The 18,944-nt window shown below is 44.7% G+C and overlaps 1 protein-coding gene across 5 annotated transcripts in view; it reads left to right on the top strand.

Moving 5' to 3' along the window:
* Positions 1-18,944, top strand: part of LOC130349627 (chondroitin sulfate N-acetylgalactosaminyltransferase 2-like) — an 80,060-nt gene that overhangs the window by 22,135 nt on the left and 38,981 nt on the right. Inside the window, exons 2-3 of one of the 5 annotated variants that reach the window (XM_056554844.1) lie at positions 14,480-14,568; positions 15,512-15,632. The exons of 1 other annotated variant lie outside the window; for it this stretch is intronic. The gene's annotated coding sequence lies outside the window, so the exon portion shown is untranslated. Of the gene's footprint in view, positions 1-7,726; positions 8,063-14,479; positions 14,569-15,511; positions 15,633-18,944 lie in introns of those variants that run through there. 3 more of the 5 variants (XM_056554843.1, XM_056554845.1, XM_056554846.1) reach the window with 3 other exon arrangements.

Below are 18,944 nucleotides of genomic sequence, written 5' to 3'. Positions count from 1 at the left end.
TGCAGCATATTATTCTATGTTGTGGATATGATATGATTTATTGCATAGTTTCTATGGAAAATGATTTTTCTGTAGATATTGGGATGGACACTATCAAAATATGTGCGCTAAGATTTCTTCTGACATGTCTTACTGACTTCCCATCTGGTGGATGGCAGCATTCTTCAGACAGCTGGTCCTGTGTAATGACAGTCAAACCCCAAAGGTATGCGTGACCTAATAAACTCCAGAGGTGCACTGTAATGGCTTCAGTTCCTCCCGCCTTCTTTCTTCAATGTTAATCTGACTCAAAAGCGCCATTGTTCTACTGACAGAGGTGTGCATGTGGGGAAAAACATCACCCATTATGTGAGCCAAACTGGCCGGGCTTGTAAGCTTTAATATGTACACACAATATCTACACCAGTTGTCTCCAGACTGTGTACCTCCAGCTGTTGCAAAACTACAATTTTCAGCATGCCCGGGCAGCAAATTAGCGGTCTCTGTGGTCATGCTCCACTGAGGCGACACTAGTGAATGTGTCACAGGACGAGATGAGGGGACACTAATAAATGTGACACAGGAGGAGATGAGGGGACACTAATGACTGACCATATAACGAGCCAGGTCGCCATGGCCACTAAGAATTTTGTGCTGGTGCCCAGGTTTTTGTCAGCCCTTTCCGAAAAGGCTTATCTATATCTTTTTCTTTATAAAAAATACAAACTGTTTTACTTACCTCCGCCTTGGTTCCAGCACCGATCCCTCATTCTGCATGAGGTCGATACTCCAGTGTTACATGAGCAGCGGACGTCAGGTGACCAGGAATCAGTGGCGTACCTACCGCAGCAATAAGGCAGGGTATGGTGGTGCTGCCTGCGCCAAGGAGCCTCGCTGACTGTGCCTGTCGCTGCCAGGCGCTGCCTGACTGTGGTAGGGGAGGAGACCTAAGTTGGGGGAAAGGGGGGGGGGGGGGGTTAGGTGAGGAGACCTGGGGGGGGAAAGGGGGGGGGGTTAGGTGAGGAGACCTAGGGGGGGGAAAGGGGGGGGGGTAGGTGAGGAGACCTAGGGTGGGGGAAGGGGGGGGGTAGGTGAGGAGACCTAGGGTGGGGGAAAGGGGGGGGGGTAGGTGAGGAGACCTATGGTGGGGGGGAAAAGGGGGGGGTAGGTGAGGAGACCTAGGGTGGGGGAAAAGGGGATGAGGGGGAATGTGCATATGTTTGATGTGCGTGCATATGTATGGTGTGTGTACATGTGTTTGATGTGCGTGTACGTGTATGATAGGTGTGTAGGTGTGTATGGTAGGTGTGTAGGGGTGTGTATGATAGATGTATAGTTGTATAGAGAAATTGTTCGCTCAACAATATTGAGAGGTTTAAGACCTGAAGAGGACAGGTAAAAAGGGTTGTATCCTATACAGCCAAGACAAAATATTCAAGATAAATTATTACTGTCCTCTAGTAAGGTCTCTTCTATGGGTGTAATAAAGATGTGATAAAAAGAATAATCAGTATGGGGATAAATATCGAACGAAGATGTGAAAGGATATATGAAAATAAGGTGGAGAAGAAATGTGGAAAAAGATAGATATTAAGTGAAGTTAGGCCCCTTTCACACTACAGATATCATCCTGCTTTTTTACTGCTGTTATTTTACAATAACGGCTGAAAAAAAGCCAGATGCAAAAACTGGTAATAATGGATGATAACTGATGACCAGTTAATGTTTTTTTTTTTCTTTAAAAAAAAAAATCTGATGTTTCTGTTATCCGTTATGACCAGTTACATCATAATTTTTTGTTATTTTTTTAATCAGGTTTTTAACCCTTTTTTTGTAAAGCTGTACTGAACAGGCTCAGTACAAAAAAAAAACGGATGTTAAAAAAAAGGACAATAACTGATGATATCGGATGTTTTTTCTTTTTTTAACATCCATTTACCATAGACTTCAGTGTTAAATTTTAACAACATTATTTTTGCCGGACAAAAATTAGTGCATGCACCGTCTTATGTGCCGGCAAAAATAACTGACATTAGTAAAAACGGACATACCGGATGCAAAAAATCCCATGGACATTAATGCCGGGAGTAAGAACAGAGGTTTCAGGATGATACCTGTAGTATGAATGTGTCTGAGACGGCGCATTTCTGAGTGGTCCTAGCGTTTTCTGTGCGGACGTTCCGAACATCATCCGCCATGTAAACATAGCCTTAGGGGTCTGGGGAGGGGGGGGGGGGGGGGTAGAGGAGCGTGGAGAGGACTTGGGGTCTGAGGAGGGGGGCAGAGGAGCTGGGAGGGAGGACAGTGCAGGGGTGGGATTCAGCTTAACTAAGAAGAAACAGTGTGTGGCAGTATTATATTTAGAGGGCACAGTATTTGGCAGGGTTATAATGATGTTCTGGTGTCAGACCTGGCATCTGGACCAGATAAAGAAGAAAAGGAAAGACAACAGAGAAGACGTCACTCAGGTCACTGATGATTTTGTGTATTCTCCTGACTGTCCCATCAGCTGTAGTCACTTGTAAGGTCTGCAGTGATGATGGGAGAAACTGCCCCAATCTGTGGCTCTCCAGCTGTTGCAAAACTGCAACCACCATAATGTCTGAGGCTCTCCAGGTATTAAGAGAGTTACATCCATACAGTGGGGGGGGGGGGGGGGGGGGGGGGGGGCACTTTCAATATCTATATAGGGGGGGCACCATATGTAATCCATATGGATCCATGAATGGATTAGATACTATGCCCCTCCTGTTTGGATTAAATACCCTGTTTCCTTTTGTTTATTTATATACCGCGAAAAGTTCAATAAAAATTTCTGATAAAAAAATAAATAAATAAAAAATACCCTATTTCCTTCTCATATGGATTAGATATTGTGCACTTTCCAAATTAATTAGATACTTTGCTCCCCATATGGCTTATAATTAGATACTATGCACCCATCAGACTATATAGGGGGCACTGTATCTAATCCAAATAGGGGGGCAAAGTATTTAATCCACATGGGGGGAGCAGTGTTATACCATGACAGCATCTAATCCGTTTAGGGAGGCACAGTATCAAACTTATACAATGTCTAATCTAAACAGGGGGGCACAGTATGTAATCCATATACAGGATCACAGTATCGAATTCATACAGCGGGGCAGAGTATTAAATCCATGTGTATTTGGGGGGGAGCCAATACAGTACCTCGCCTGGGGCGCAGGGGGCACTAGTCACGCCTCTGCAAGGAGTATTAAGTGTCATGACAGAGGCTGCTGAATGGCTACAGCAATCACATGAAACCGGAAGACCAACTAAAGACGTCCGATGCTGAACACCGGAGAGAGAATGGGGAAATAGGAGAGGACACTGTGACACACGGGGGAAATGAGAGGGAACAGTGATGACTGACACACAGTAGATGAGGGGACACTAATGACTGACACACAGTAGATGAGGGGACACTAATGACTGACACACAGTAGATGAGGGGACACTAATGACTGACACACAGTAGATGAGGGGACACTAATGACTGACACACAGTAGATGAGGGGACACTAATGACTGACACACAGTAGATGAGGGGACACTAATGACTGACACACAGTAGATGAGGGGACACTAATGACTGACACACAGTAGATGAGGGGACACTAATGACTGACACACAGTAGATGAGGGGACACTAATGACTGACACACAGTAGATGAGGGGACACTAATGACTGACACACAGTAGATGAGGGGACACTAATGACTGACACACAGTAGATGAGGGGACACTAATGACTGACACACAGTAGATGAGGGGACACTAATGACTGACACACAGTAGATGAGGGGACACTAATGACTGACACACAGTAGATGAGGGGACACTAATGACTGACACACAGTAGATGAGGGGACACTAATGACTGACACACAGTAGATGAGGGGACACTAATGACTGACACACAGTAGATGAGGGGACACTAATGACTGACACACAGTAGATGAGGGGACACTAATGACTGACACACAGTAGATGAGGGGACACTAATGACTGACACACAGTAGATGAGGGGACACTAATGACTGACACACAGTAGATGAGGGGACACTAATGACTGATCACATTATTACTTCTTAAGATAAGTGCTGCAAGATTTATCTTCATATCCCACTAACATTTCATGCATGCTTGACCGAACTTAACCTGCTAGGGATGGATATCACCTTTGGCTGTCCGAGCATGCTGGGAGTTGTAGTTTTGGAACAGCTGGAAGCCGGGGAGCATTGTTAGGTCTCAAAAAGAACGGGGGCTAGAGCCCACAGCCCAACCCTGCCCCTAACCACACACCCCAAATACGCCCATGACTACACCCCCAAACACGCCCCTAACCACACTCAGCCTTCTTCTTTAACCCCTTAGGTACTCAGCCCATTTGGGCCTTAAGAATTTTTACGTTTTTGTTTTTTCCTCCTCGCTTTCAAAAAATCATAACGTTTATATTTTCATCCACAGACTAGTATGGGGCTTGTTTTTTGCACGACCAGTTGTCTGTTGTAATGCCATCACTCACTTTACCATAAAATGTATGGCGCAACCAAAAAAATACTATTTGTGTGGGGAAATTAAAAAGAAAACCGCACTTTAGCAAATTGTGGAAGGTTTCGTTTTCACAGCGTACAATTTACGGTAAAAATTACGTGTTCTTTATTCTTTGGGTTAATAGGATTAAAATGATACCCATGATAACATACTTTTCTATTACTGTTGTGCTTAAAAAAATAAATAAAATTGCAAACTTTCTACCAATTGGTACGTTTAAAATCCCCCTATTTTGAAGATCTATAACATTTAAATTTTTCCGTATAAGCGGCGGTATGAGGGCTCATTTTTTTGTGCCATGATCTGTACTTTTTATTGATAACATATTTGCTTGTATAAAACTTTTAATACATTTTTTATCAATTTTTTGGGGAATAAAATGTTACTAAAATGCAGCAATTTTGGCCTTTTTTTTTTTTTTTTTTAAACGTTCACTGTACGGTATCATTAACATTATATTTTAATAGTTTGGATACTTATGCACGCGGCAATACCAAATATGTGTATACATTTTTCTTAAAACACTTTTTGGGGGTGAAATAGGGAAAATGGGACCATTTTTATTGGGGGAGGGGGATTTAAAAAAAAAAAAAATGTTACTTTTTTTTTTACACTTTAATAGTCCCCATAGGGGACTATTTCTAGCAATCATTCGATTGCTAATACTGTTCAGTGCTATCGGTCATCTTCTGCTCTGGTCTGCTCGATCACAGACCAGAGCAGAAGACCCTTGGAAGGCAGCGGAGGCAGGTGAGGGGACCTCCGTCTGCCGTACTGGATGATCGGATCGCCGCGACAATGCTGCGGGCGATCCGTTCATATCTGTATCTGTATTGATCACGGCATCTTAGGGGTAAATGGCGGACATCCGCGATTGCGGATGTTGGCCATTACCAGCAGGTCCCTGGCTGCTATCAGCAGCTGGGACCTGCCGCGCATGACCCGAGCATCGCTCCGATGCTCGCGGTTACGTATAGGACGTAAATGTACGTCCTGGTGCGTTAAGTACCACCTCACCAGGACGTACACTTACGTCCTGCGTTGTTAAGGGGTTAATATTCCTACATTACAGTACACGACACACAGCACATAGGCGACAACAATTCCCCCCCCCTTCCCATATTACCTAGTTATCCCATATCCTGTGGATAGGGGATCATTTTAAATTTTAGGAATACCTCTAAGAGCAGTAATGTTGTCAGTCTATTGCCTGAGTTTAGGAGAACCTCCTATGCTGGCAGACTGACAACTACCACCATAATTAGCACCAGCTGTTGTAAAGCTACAACTCCCATCATGCCTGGAAAGCCTTAGGAATTATGGGAGTTGTAGTTTTGCAGCAGCTGTAGAGCCACAGATTGGGGTTCAGTGTCACCCATCATAACTGCAGAACATACAAGTGACTACAGCTCTGATGGGACAGTCAGGAGAAAACACAATATCAGTGACCTGAGTGACGTCTTCTCCTTTGTCTTTCCTTTTTTTTCTTCATCTGGTCCAGACATTAGGACTTCTTCCAGTTACATCTTCTCTGCAGAGTCTGAAGCCCGGACATCATTGGTTCCTTAATTTGTCAGCAGATCCTCATCCTCTGTATGAAGACAATAAGCATTATAACACTGCCAAAAAACGCATATACACAATGGCCCTCATTTACTATAGCTAACACGACATGGGAAAAGGGGGCGTGGTCCCCAAAAAGGGGCGTGTTCCCGACATTTTCACAAAAACCCAACATATTTACTAAGGTTTCCACATAAAATGTGGTGGATTTGAGCTGAGGAAAACCAGACAGATCAGAGCATGTGTAAAAAAAAATAAAAAAAATAAAAAAGAAAAATTTAGGGAAAAGTGGAAAATGTAGGGAATTAAAACCCACAAAGAAACCTACACTACACTCTTAGTAAATAAGGGTATATGGGTAGGATAAAAACCTGTCCAGAGGAAAAACTGCTTTGTTGCCCATAGCAACCAATCGGAATGCTGCTTTCATTTTTCACAGGCCTTTTCAAAATTGAAAGAAGTGATCTCATTGGTTTCTATGGACACCTCAGCAACTTTTTCCCTAGACAGGTTTCTTTTCAGTTTAGCAGAATTCCATCCTTGCACTGTCCTCCTTTAGACCCCTCAGTCTTCCTCCTCTGTTCCCCTCTGTACCCTCCAGACCCCTAAGTCTTGCTTCAGGCTCTTCATCCCAAACTCCCCCCCCCCCCCCCAACAAAAAGTCCCTCAGGCTTCTCCCCTCTCCCTGTCACGTCGCATTACTCCCCCCTCCCTGTCACATCACCTCCCCCCTTCCTGTCACATTACTCCCCCTCCCTGTCACATCTCTCCCAATAATGTTGTGCCAGGGCACAGTGGAAACATAAAAACAAAAAAACTCTTACCTAGCCCTGGTCCCCCGCAGCCCCCGTTCTCCTCTGTGGGGGTCTCCGGTATCTTCTCTCTGCCCCTGACAAGTGATGGTTTCAGTAACTTTCCTGTTTAGCCAACCACTGGCCTGACACATGGCAACGCTGCGGCCACTGATTGGCTGAGCGGGAAAGGAGAGAACTGCGGGGGATAGTGGCTAGGTGAGCATACGTTTTTTTGTTTTCCCTGCACCCCTTTCATTACTTAGGACAGGGTTGCCCAACCAGGGTGCTTCCAGCTGTTGCAAAACCACAACTGTCCTGGCATGCTGGGAGTTGTAGCCTTGCAACAGCCGGAGGCACGCTTGTTTGGAAACCTTGATTTAGCATTTCAATTTTGGCAGCGGCCCAGACCATGCATGCATGATTTGGTGCAGCCCTAATACAGATGCACATCTATTTACCATACATGCACACATCATACATACATACACACACACACATACACACACACACATATCATACATACATGCACGGGTTATACACTCTTGCATAGCAATTACATATTTTTGCCAGACAGTCTTTCAATCAGATGGCATGAAAAAGCCAAAAAATCTACTTAACTATCGGCATCCCGTTCTTCCGGTGCTGCTCTGCTTCTTGGGCTCTGTGCCCAGGCTCCTTACATGACAGTGCACTCAGCCTATCACCGGCCAAGCCGGGACATCGCTGTGGCCGGCGCTACGCTGACTGCAGTGTGACGATCCGAGGCCAAGAAGCAGAGCAGCATCGGAGGAACGGGACGACGATATTGGCGCAATGGGGGAACGTAGGAAGGTGAGTTAAAGTTGTTTTTTATTTATTTATTTTTTGTTTTGCAGCCCCGGCACAAGGGAAGGGATGTGTGTTGTACCGCAGTTCTCCTTTTAAACTTCTGCTAGCGATTTTTTTGCATGCATGCATACATCTATATCACCCCGCCACCCTCGCACACTACAGTACTCTCCCCCTGCTTGGCCGGCCGGCAGTCTACACCCGCCAGTTAGTCAGTCCGTCTGCCCGTGAGTTAACTCACCAGGAGCCGCTCATCAGGAGGGTCTGCGGCAGGAGGACGCTGAAGTATGCCGGCTTTCCCCTCACTCTGCACCAAGGTAAGCAGGGCCTAGGAGCAGACGTCTGCTCCCACCGGCATCTGGCATGCTTACGTGCCCCTCGCCGCCTTAAAATTAGTGGCGTGCTGAGACCCGGGGCTATGGGCCTAACACCCGGGGTGGGTCATAGCCCAGTTAACCCCCCCCCCCCCCCAACAACACCCCTGACTTGAAGTATTCTCGTTGGGAAACACTGACTTAGTATTTGAAGTGAAGCTGTCACCTCCATAGGAGGTATGGGCACCATCAGTTAGGGCATAATGCGATCTAAGAGCAGGTCCTTTTCTTTACTTTGCATGCGGTTTGTGAAGTTATATTAATGCTGTCTTGTAATGCTGGTGAACAGTCGGAGCTGCCAGACGACTCTTGCAGCAGCACACCTCCTACCCGCCCTAACCTGCTCCCAGCATGGAGCTTTGTACGTCAGTCATGCAGGACCAGCAGCATTAGGAAAAGGCCCTTCTTGGATTGCATTGTGCCTTAACTGATGGTGCCTGCACCTCTGTACCTTGTATAGAGGTGAGGCAGCTCTGTACGATCGGCTCCCAGCGCGGAATATGAAGTCGCTGTGCAGTGATTTCATATTCCCCACTGGGAGCTCTGCCCGGCCAATCAGAGCTCCCAGTGGGGAAAATTACATCACAGCATTGTAACTTCATATTCCGTGCTGGGAGCTGGCAGGGGAGCGGACGGTACGCAGTGCCGTCCACAAAAGTACAGAGCTGCCCCAAAAAACGATGTCGGCATTATGACATTTGTAACTTGTTTTTTGTGTAACAACCAGAGCTCAGTCGATGACAGGATTCGTTGTCAAACAAATCCAGTTAACCATTTTTATTGATAATATTGATTAATCGTTGCAGCCCTAGTATCAACATGTATTGCGTTGAAGAGAAAGAACGTTAGGCATTTTTTTTTTTTTTTTGTGGCATGTGTAAAATACTTGTTCGGATTTAAAATAGATCTTTATTGCTTCTGTATTTGAGGTTTTGAGAAGCTGAAAGTCTAGGCGAAAACTGCTGAGGAGGAAGTTCTTGTCTAACACGAATGTACTGTGTATATTTCATAGGAATATGCTAACACAACATTCATCCCGGTAGTTGTCTATATTACCGTTCGCATCCTTTTGTCAGTAAGATTCACAGCCTCTTCTGGGATCTAGAAGTCAAAGCCAAGTGTCACAGGTGGGGTGCAGCTGTCTTTGGAGAACAGTGGAGGCATAGTGTCCGCTCAGGCCGTGATCCGCTTTATTTACATTGAAACCTCCCTATGGACTTCTTCACAATACTTTCTTTTTAAACTAAGGTACGCAAGGCTTTTAGGTGAAAACAAAGGGGCACATTTCTGACGATTGGATTACACCTATGCCGCTACTTTAGTGTGACTGTATAGGGGGATTCACATGCGCCAGATTTTAGACATTTATGCGATCGTCCTATTCATCTGAATGGGGCCTGCAGAAATCCTTGCCCGGGGATATTCTCACGCACCGGATCCGCTGCAGATTTAAAGTTGCAGATTTTACAAGGCAATGGAGAATACATTCGAAATGCCTTGAAACAGCAGGTTTTACTACTTCAAATCCACTGCGGATCCTGTGTGTGTGAATACAAAAACAACCCCATTGAGATGTATGGAATGGATTTTTCAGCCTGCTGTTGGTGGCCCTGTATGTGTCAATTGTCCATATTAAAGGCTACACTCCCTTTTAGATATGTCGGGGGGGCTTTACAAGAAGCATAGTTTTTTCAGTTCTGTTATACAGAAAACGTGATTTCTTTGATGAATCGCCACAGGTTTGCTTATTTACAGTGTAAAGCGTACCCCCGGGATATTGGCATTCTCGTAATAGCTTTGCTCAATCTGCCAGCAGTGGCTCTTGTGTTTCCTTTTATACACCTCCATTTAGCAGACAAGATGTGACAAATAGACCAAATGTTCTGGTGCATAAATGTGCATGTATGTTTAATGGGGTTGGCCAGTATTCCTAAAATGTGCATAAATAATATGTCACTGTATATTGTTTAATATACATGTGCCCTATGATGCCTAATGTTGATGACCCCCCCCCCCCCCCCTTCCACCTCCTGTCCACTCCTAACCTGACCAGATTGCTCTCTCCTTTATAACATGGTGTTGTATAGTCGCATGCTCCTCTATAGAGCGACACGTGATGGATCAGAGCGCCATTCTTCCAGGATTAAAAGAGAGGAGGACTTCCAAAGGATGAATGGCTTGAACGGCGCTGACCAGGACCAGAAGCATGAGGTAAAAACAGCAGGTTTATTTGGATTTCCCACAATGCAACGCGTTTCACCGCACCTGGGCGGCTTCATCAGGCATGCCTGATGAAGCCGCCCAGGTGTGGTGAAACGCGTTGCATTGTGGGAAATCCAAATAAACCTGCTGTTTTTACCTCATGCTTCTGGTCCAGGTCAGCGCCGTTCAAGCCATTCATCCTTTGGAAGTCGTCCTCTCTTTTAGCCCTGTGATTGGGAAGGCTGCAGACCAGGCATTATTACCCCTCTACGCTTACCATTGTTCTGTGTGGGGTCACGCAACCACCACGGGTAAGAGCCCCTAGTTATTATACTAGATTACCTGAAGGTGGTTTCACGCTATAGAGCGCTCTCCTCTTTTCCTTTGATTCTTCCAGGATAGCTGGATGGGAGTTCGAGGGGAAGGGGCTTCCTCATAAGGCCTGACAGGGTATATAACATATTATATTATCCTTTATACACATCTTAGGCTAGGTTTACACCGCCGTTGTGTCCCGTCCCAATAATCTCCCGTCATTGCTGTTAAACGGACCATACTAAGAAACAGATGCAAACTGATGCAAAAGAATGCCATTAAGTGGCATCCTCTTGCATCAGTTTTTAATCTGTTTATTTTCCATTTTTATTATTGTCTGGCTACTTCCTGGTTCCTCACATCTCTCCTGAGCATGCTCAGAAGTAATAACTGATCAAAAACGGATTGGAAAAAAGGGGTGCAAACAGACTTTAAAGGCTCATCAGTTTCAATCCGTTTATCCATAAACTTCAATGTTAAATTCATAATATCCGTTTCTATTCTGTTACTTTTGATGGGAGAAAAAATACTGCATGCAATGTCTTATCCCCATAAAAAACAAAAAAAAAAACAAAAAAACAGGAAGCAAATGGGTGATAAGGGAATGTAAAAAAAATCCCATTGACATCAATGTGATTCTTTTACAACCGTTTGCAACCCATTTGAAAAATTATCAAATTGGATTGAAAACAGGCATTTATTAACCGGGCAGATGGTAATGTGAACGCGCCCTTAGAAAAACACATAAGAACTGGCTATCGCCAAATAGGTGAGAGCAAACAATGTTGCTAGAATAGTTTCACTTTGTATAAAAACAATTGCTTTTGCCACAGCTGTATGTGAAATGATGTGATCCCCTATGTATGGTTATTAGCCTTGTGAACATGCCCATGTTATGGCTGTGTGTTGTACAGAGGGGGAGAGGGAGAGAGATATGTTTATATCGGTGTCTTTAGACCGATCACTAGACGGAGTGGGGAGATTTCTGCTCTTAGCGCGTTCTTTCCCAGCTTTGTCACATGACTGAACCTACTTACAATATTACTATATGGGGCAGTCCAGGTCTCCTCAGCGGACAGGGTCTGAACACTCAGAGCCCAACAGGACATGTCAAAAGTTTTGTTAATTGACAAGTACACTTTAAAGGGGAACTCCAGACAAGTTTATTTATCCTATATGCCCGGGCTGCCACCATTAAAATAATAAACTTACCATCCGGTGCTCCCCCATTGTCTCTCTCATCCACCGGCTCTGATCTTCTTCCTGGTTTTGGGACCTGTTAGGTCATATTCTGGGTCAGCTAATCGCCAGTTGCATTGATGTCCAGCCTTGGCCAATCATAGACTGAGCGGCAGTGTGATGTAACGGGCCCCAGCATTAAAATAATAAACTTACCATCCGGTGCTCCCCCATTGTCTCTCTCATCCACCGGCTCTGATCTTCTTCCTGGTTTTGGGACCTGTTAGGTCATATTCTGGGTCAGCTAATCGCCAGTTGCATTGATGTCCAGCCTTGGCCAATCATAGACTGAGCGGCAGTGTGATGTAACGGGCCCCAGCATTAAAACAATAAACTTTAACTTCACACATTTGAAGCATGTTTTTGAGCCAAAGTCCGAAGTGGATTCAAAAGGAATAGGAAATATATAGAGAGCACTTATACTTATCCCTTCTGCTGGATCCATTTCTGACTTTGGCTCAAAAACTGCAGTACCTACTGTAGTCTCCGAAAGAACTGCCCTGTGTGACCCCAGCCTTGAGCTAATGGGGTTTACACAGAACCACAAGCCTTCTGTTATCAACCATTATTCATGTACATGCTGCTGAGACCAAAACATTCTGTAAGGAATGCAAATATGGAATATTGTAAATATCATAGTGTATATAGTTGAATGTACAGTATAAATAAATGGATAATGCATAAACAAAAGGATTTAATAAGGTTTCCATAACCAGTTTATCCAGGGCCAATTGTTATTGTCTAAAGCCTTTTGTATTGCTAATTGGAACGGACAGATAAATGTAAGTTACATTACAAAGACCCCTGAGGGTCTTTTCTATTTACAGGCAAATGATAGGTGAGAAAACAATTGGACAGTACGGCTCTGCCCTGTGTGCAAATGAGGTGGATGACATTGGGATATCAGTTAACTACGTGAAGGTCTGGCATCATGATTCCTCTTGTGTTTGTTAAAATGGAAGTGGAAGGTTGTTTTTACCATAAGGTGAGACACAGTGTCTGGGCTGGAGGGGGCACAGCTGGTTTTTCAGGATAAGTATGGGACTTGGGTCACTGAAGGAAGGACTTGTCTAGGGAAGGGAAGAAAACAGGCAAAGGTCCTGACTTGGCAAGGTAATTATACATCTTTTCTTTCTTATGGTATTCTTGTCTTTATATGCTGGTCTCTTGGGCCAGTACTGTCTGGGTTTTGCGCTGCATGAGTATTCTTCTATTGCAGTTTTCCCCCCAAGCTTTCTTTTTCTTGTGGTTAGAATCCCTGAAGTAGAGCGCTGGCCTTTATTTGACGTTTATTGGTGTGTTTTTGACTGGTCATTGCTTGCTTGTTTTTGATGTTGTTTTTGGCTTTTGATGCTGTTTGGTAGTGATATCTAGTGGCTATGATGATGATGATGATGATACAAATGATATTCAGGCCTTTGCTTCCTCAGTACTAGAGGCTGATCCCTGAATGTCCTTATAGTAGAAAATAAAGGTAGAAATTGGCAAGGAAGGAGGAAAAAGAAACTAGCAATCCAGCAGCTCAGCCTCACCTAAGACACTTGCATCTTGGTGAAAAAACAAGGTTTTAGAAGTTATCAGCCCAACGACCGTGGCACTGGTGTGTTTAATTTGCATTTATTTTACTGTATCCTAATGTTTACCAACCAGGGTGCCTCCCAGCTGTTGCAAAACTACAACTCCCAGCATTCCTGGACAGCCAAAGGCTGTCCACTGAGCCTCTGCAACACCGTGTGCCACAACATCCAAGTTGATAATAAATGATATAATATTTTTGTCTGTCACACAAAATCCAAAATCTATCAGTATGTAACAGTCTGTATGGAGGCCAGTGGAGCTACAGTATGGCTCCATAGGATTTTATGCATGTTGTAAAATGGCTTCATATAGGGCTGGGCGGTATACCGATTAATACCGAATACCGAAATTTTTGTGCTGTACGATATGAATTTTAACCCATACCGCAATACCGGTTTGGCCCCTCCCCCTCGGGAATGAATGAATTAGCCCAGTGCTGCACTGTCCCCACATCGGGGAACTAATCCTATGTGACCTGCGAGCGCTGTTCTGCACCCCCCAATTATTATTAGCCCAGCGCTGCGCTGTCCACATCAGGGTACTACTCACATGTCACCCGCATGCGCTGCCCTCCTCGTCCTGTTTGTTGCCGCCGCCGGCGCTGACACTCTATACCAGTGGTCTCCAACCTGCGGACCTCCAGATGTTGCAAAACTACAACTCCCAGCATGCCCAGACAGCCGTTGGCTGTCCGGGCATGCTGGGAGTTGTAGTTTTGCAACATCTGGAGGTCCGCAGGTTGGAGACCACTGCTCTATACTGTGCGGTATCCCTATGCCTGGGCTGCAAAAAATAAACAAAATAAACGTTAACTCTCCTCCCGTTGGTCCGGTACCGGCCTCACTTGTTTCCTGGGGACGGGGACGTCGGACAGCCGTCAGCCTATCACCGGCCGCAGCGATGTTTCGGCTTCTTACATAACAGTGGGCTCAGCCTATCACCGGCCGAGGAGGAACATCACTGCGGCCGGCCCCAGCGTAAGGCCGACGCAGGTGCGCTAAAGTTTATTTTCTTTACCTTTTGCAGCCCGGGCATAGGGATACCGCACAGTATAGAGTGCCAGCGCCGGCAGCCGCAACAAACAGGACAAGGAGGGCAGCGCTTGCGGTTGATATGTGAGTATTTACCCCGATGGGGATGTGGGCTGATAATTCATATGGGGGGGGGGGGGGGGGGCGCTAGGAAATACCTCTATATACCGTGGAACCGCCAAAAGTAAAAAAAAAAATACTGTGAAACACACATTTGGTCATACCGCCCAGCCCTAGCTTCATACCACCTTTGTTATATGGAGCGTTACAATGATTGTGTGCAAGAGCCCTAACGTTTTACTCATTTAAAGGGGTACTCCGGTGAAAACCTTTTTTCTTTTAAATCAACTGATGGCAGAAAGCTAAACATATTTGTAAATTACTTCTATTAAAAAATATTAATCCTTCCTGTACTTATTAGCTGCTGAATACTACAGAGGAAATTATTTTCTTTTTGGAATGCTCTCTGATGACATCACAACCACAGTTCTCTCTGCTGACGTTATTATAATAATACTAATGCTTTATTTATTGTTGTGCCTAGTGGGATTTGAACCCAAGTCCCCAGCACTGCAAGGCAGCAGTGCTAACCACAGAGCCACCATGCTGCCCTTAGCATACATCTGCTATGCATCTGCTATGCATGGTTGCTAAAATGGACAGAGATGTCAGCAGAGAGCACTGTGCTCGTGATGTCATCAGTGTTCCAAAAATAAAGGAATTTCTTCCGTAGCATTCAGCAGCTAATAAGTACTGGAAGGATTAAGATTTTTTAATAGAAGTAATTTACAAATATGTTTAACTTTATGCCACCAGTTGATTTTAAAAGAAAAAAGGTTTTCACCGGAGTACCCCTTTTAAATTTTCTTTTAAACTACCTATCTCTATCTAATCTTTCATCTGAATGTGATGAGGAATGAAATGATCCACTGCACATTAAAGGGGTTAATTCTCTCTCCAGCCTGGTCTTTGTGGTCTGTATGCTAGAAGAAATGCTTCACACAGCACTTTTCTTCCTTTACTGTAGAGTTGAATTACAGAAACAGAAGCCTCTGCTTCATGATCCGGGTTAGGGCTATCTCCTTGTGTGCTCCAGAGAACAGACGATCCCATCAGAACCCAGGGAGCAGAGAATTCCAGCAATGAAGGTAAAAGGAATGTAATGGTGTTATGGGGCCACCTGTGGCTCCTGGTCTGTATCTGAGGTCAGTGATGAATCCCATCATGTGAAGTCCTGTTGGTACGTACGGGTCTGTGATGTTAATTCGGGGTAACGAGCGGCAGTGTTTCTGTGGATATTGTAGAGGACTGGCTGCTGTCCTGAGTCACAGCTTCTGTTTTTGTGGTTTCGATTAGTTTTTTGCCAGTGAAAGGCACATGTGAAATAATGTAGTCTGTTTCGATCCAGTCATGTAGCACTAGGCTAATCTTTACTGGAGCTCTGTAAGCATACCAATAAAGGGTTTGCAAGCTATGGGTACAAAGGTACACAAAATTGATTTACACCAGTAATACAGGGAAAAAAAAGAAATACGAGGCATGCCAAGGTATAGCAAAACTCTATACAATTAGGAGTGTCTTATTAGGGTTCTGGACAAAACTAAGCTATAATACGGTGGTGTGCATAAGGCCTATGAGACCTTAACCATAGACTTGACTCTTGATGGAAGCAATGCCTTTGAGGGAAAACAACTCGGTTATACAATATGCAAATTGCATTTGCATCTGCTGTGCAAAGGCCGATTCACTTGTGTTTGGGTGTGTGAAGCTGAAGTCACTTTTTCTATGTAACCTGGGGCATAACTACAGTATGTGCCCAGGAGCCTGAGCGGCCCATAAGTAGGTTGGTAGGTAGCCAGGTAGGTAGCTAGTTATGTAGCTATGGTAGGTAAACAGACCCCCCACCAAGATGCTGGGATGTTCAACAAAAAGAGAAACTTATTATTACCTCATGTGCCACACAGCAATCTCCACTGCATAACAGCCAGACTGTATACTCCTTCCTCCAGAGAGCAGGCTTTGAGTGACCTCATTGGCTCCTGCAATGCGTGGTGGTGGAGGTCTTTACTCCTCTGTGTAGGCATACAGGTAGAAGCAGTTCACCTGGAGATCCGGAGCAAGTGTCCTGGATTCCTCATTAGCGAGCAAGTGACATTGCCCGATAGGCCCCTGTGCCTTACCTACACTTTGCCATCCTGCACCCAACTGACCCCACCCCTCACCCCCTTTCCCTTGGTGTGCGTCCCAGGTAGGGGCTGGTTTCGATAAAGCGTAGGTAAGCCACTGCCAGTAGACCAGTGCTATAAATGAAGCATTATAGCTAGGGGCCCTGTAACAGTTTTTGCATTGGGACCCATCATATTGAAGTTACGCCCCTGTATGTAACGCTTAGTGACATGCCACAGACAAACCGTTTAGTGAATCGGGTAGTCACACTGTAGAGCATCAGGACCGCAACCAGTGTACAATCATGGAAAACTAAGCTGTTAGGTGCAGGGCATGCTAATTCCGCTTAGTAAAAAATACTTTTTGCTGGAGTGTCCCTTTAACCCATTTCACTATCGCAATTCTCAAGGAAATGCCCGTAAACTGAAACCAGTGCTTTGTTCAAGCTAGGATACGCATGAATGGGTTAAACAGTTTGCGCAGGGTGGTTTTGTTCAGTATCCAGTCGGTAGTTTTCCAGTGCCTACCCTACCCTGCACGCTGTCACTGTACCAGCCAACATGTCTCCTGGAATAATGACCACTCCAGACAGGCCATGTCATTCTCTGCTTTTTTTCTCCATAGGGAGGAGGCATCCGTCTCTCACTTCCGTAGGTTCCAGGGATCTTTCCTCACAGTCTCCCACCCCTTCCCTGTACTCGTAGATGAGGCCAGTAATTGGAAACAGATGGTGCAGCTCACTTTTATGCTAGACGACTCTGGCCACGTATGTGTATCCATTCTCTCATAGCAGCAAAGAGGATTACATGTGAATGCTGAGTCACAAGTTGTCTCACTGGGGGGAATCCCTTATTAACCATTAAGGTTAGGGCTGCACGGGGACTTGTGGCTGTACGACCAAAAATCGCAATGTTCCACTGCTAAAATCGCAACTAAAGAAAGTTGCTTTGGTCTGGCAAATATCCGGCAAGTTTGGGTTTATGCCGACTGTCATGCTGTGGTAACCTGCGAGTGGCAAGTTGGTTAGTTGCAATGTAGAGGCATGCGATCTTGGGTCCTTGTTTAACCTTAGTCTATTGGGGGGTTTAGAGCCTCGTTTGGTGTAGAAAAGTCTCAAAAATGTCTGTTGAAAAAGTTGCAAGTTTAGAGGCAAAGTCCTTAATTTGTCACAAATCTACACCAGCCCAGACCTGGCTAACAAAACTGGCTGTAGACCGTATTTAAAAAAAGTCACACACATTATTTCCACAATGGGGTAAAAAGTCGCAGAGGAGGAATCATACGAAGTGGTTGTCTGGAGGGATTTATTATTGCTTGTTTGGTAAATCAACCCCCGTGCCATATTATCATAAATATATTCAGGTAATGTCATAAGTCACCAGTGGCCTGCAGCAACCCTGGTGCTATAGGGAATTGACACACTATTTGGACTGCAAGGATAAAAACCAACAATGCCCCCTCTACAAGTTTCGTTACAACAGTAACATCCTCAGGAGGGAAACGGGCATCCCCGGGATGCCCGTTTCCTTCCTGAGGACGTTACTGTTGTAACGAAACATGTAGAGGGGGCATTGTTGGTTTTTATCCTTGCAGTCCAAATAGTGTGTCCGTTAACTCTAGCACCAGGGTTGCTGCAGGCCACTGGTGACTTATGACATTACCTGAATACTCAGTAAATTGACTGATACATTGATATACACACTACTGGACTGTGGTTTTAAAGTGGCTCATCACTATTTTCACAATATATGTTATTAATAGGCTTAATAAAAGCTAAGTTTTAGGGGTGGGAATAAAAATTAAGGGTTTTTGTGACCAGGGGCTCTCCCTGGTTTCTGGTATTGAATTAGTTTAACCCTAACCCATCTTGGGGATTCTCGTTATGGATATTATCATAAATATACCGCACGTAAGCAAAACCAAAGAAAGGATAAATTACTTCAAAACACAATTTCTAAAGACACCCAATGATAAATGTCCCTTCTCATGTGCATGCAGCTCATCGCTGGTACAAGCTGTGGGTGTACAAGGGGCCAAGTACGGAAGTGACCTCATACCGTATTAGGTGGTGTACATGTGTAAAAGCAATTTGCTACATTATTTGGTTTCTCACAGACACAGCTGATGGAAACATTGATGTGGTTGTCAATGTGTAAAATATATAGAACATTTCTTTTATTTTTCCAGCATTTTCCAGTAAGTCTAAGAATGTAATCGATGGGGAAAATTATTCTGGGACATTCTAAGTCCTTAAAGCGTACCGGTCATATCACAGGAAAAAATGCCAATATATG

This window comes from Hyla sarda, unplaced genomic scaffold, assembly GCF_029499605.1.
Source record: "Hyla sarda isolate aHylSar1 unplaced genomic scaffold, aHylSar1.hap1 scaffold_92, whole genome shotgun sequence".
Lineage (NCBI taxonomy): Eukaryota > Metazoa > Chordata > Amphibia > Anura > Hylidae > Hyla > Hyla sarda.
The sequence above is the reverse complement of the archived record's forward strand: the minus strand, read 5'-3'. Positions and strand labels throughout refer to the sequence as shown.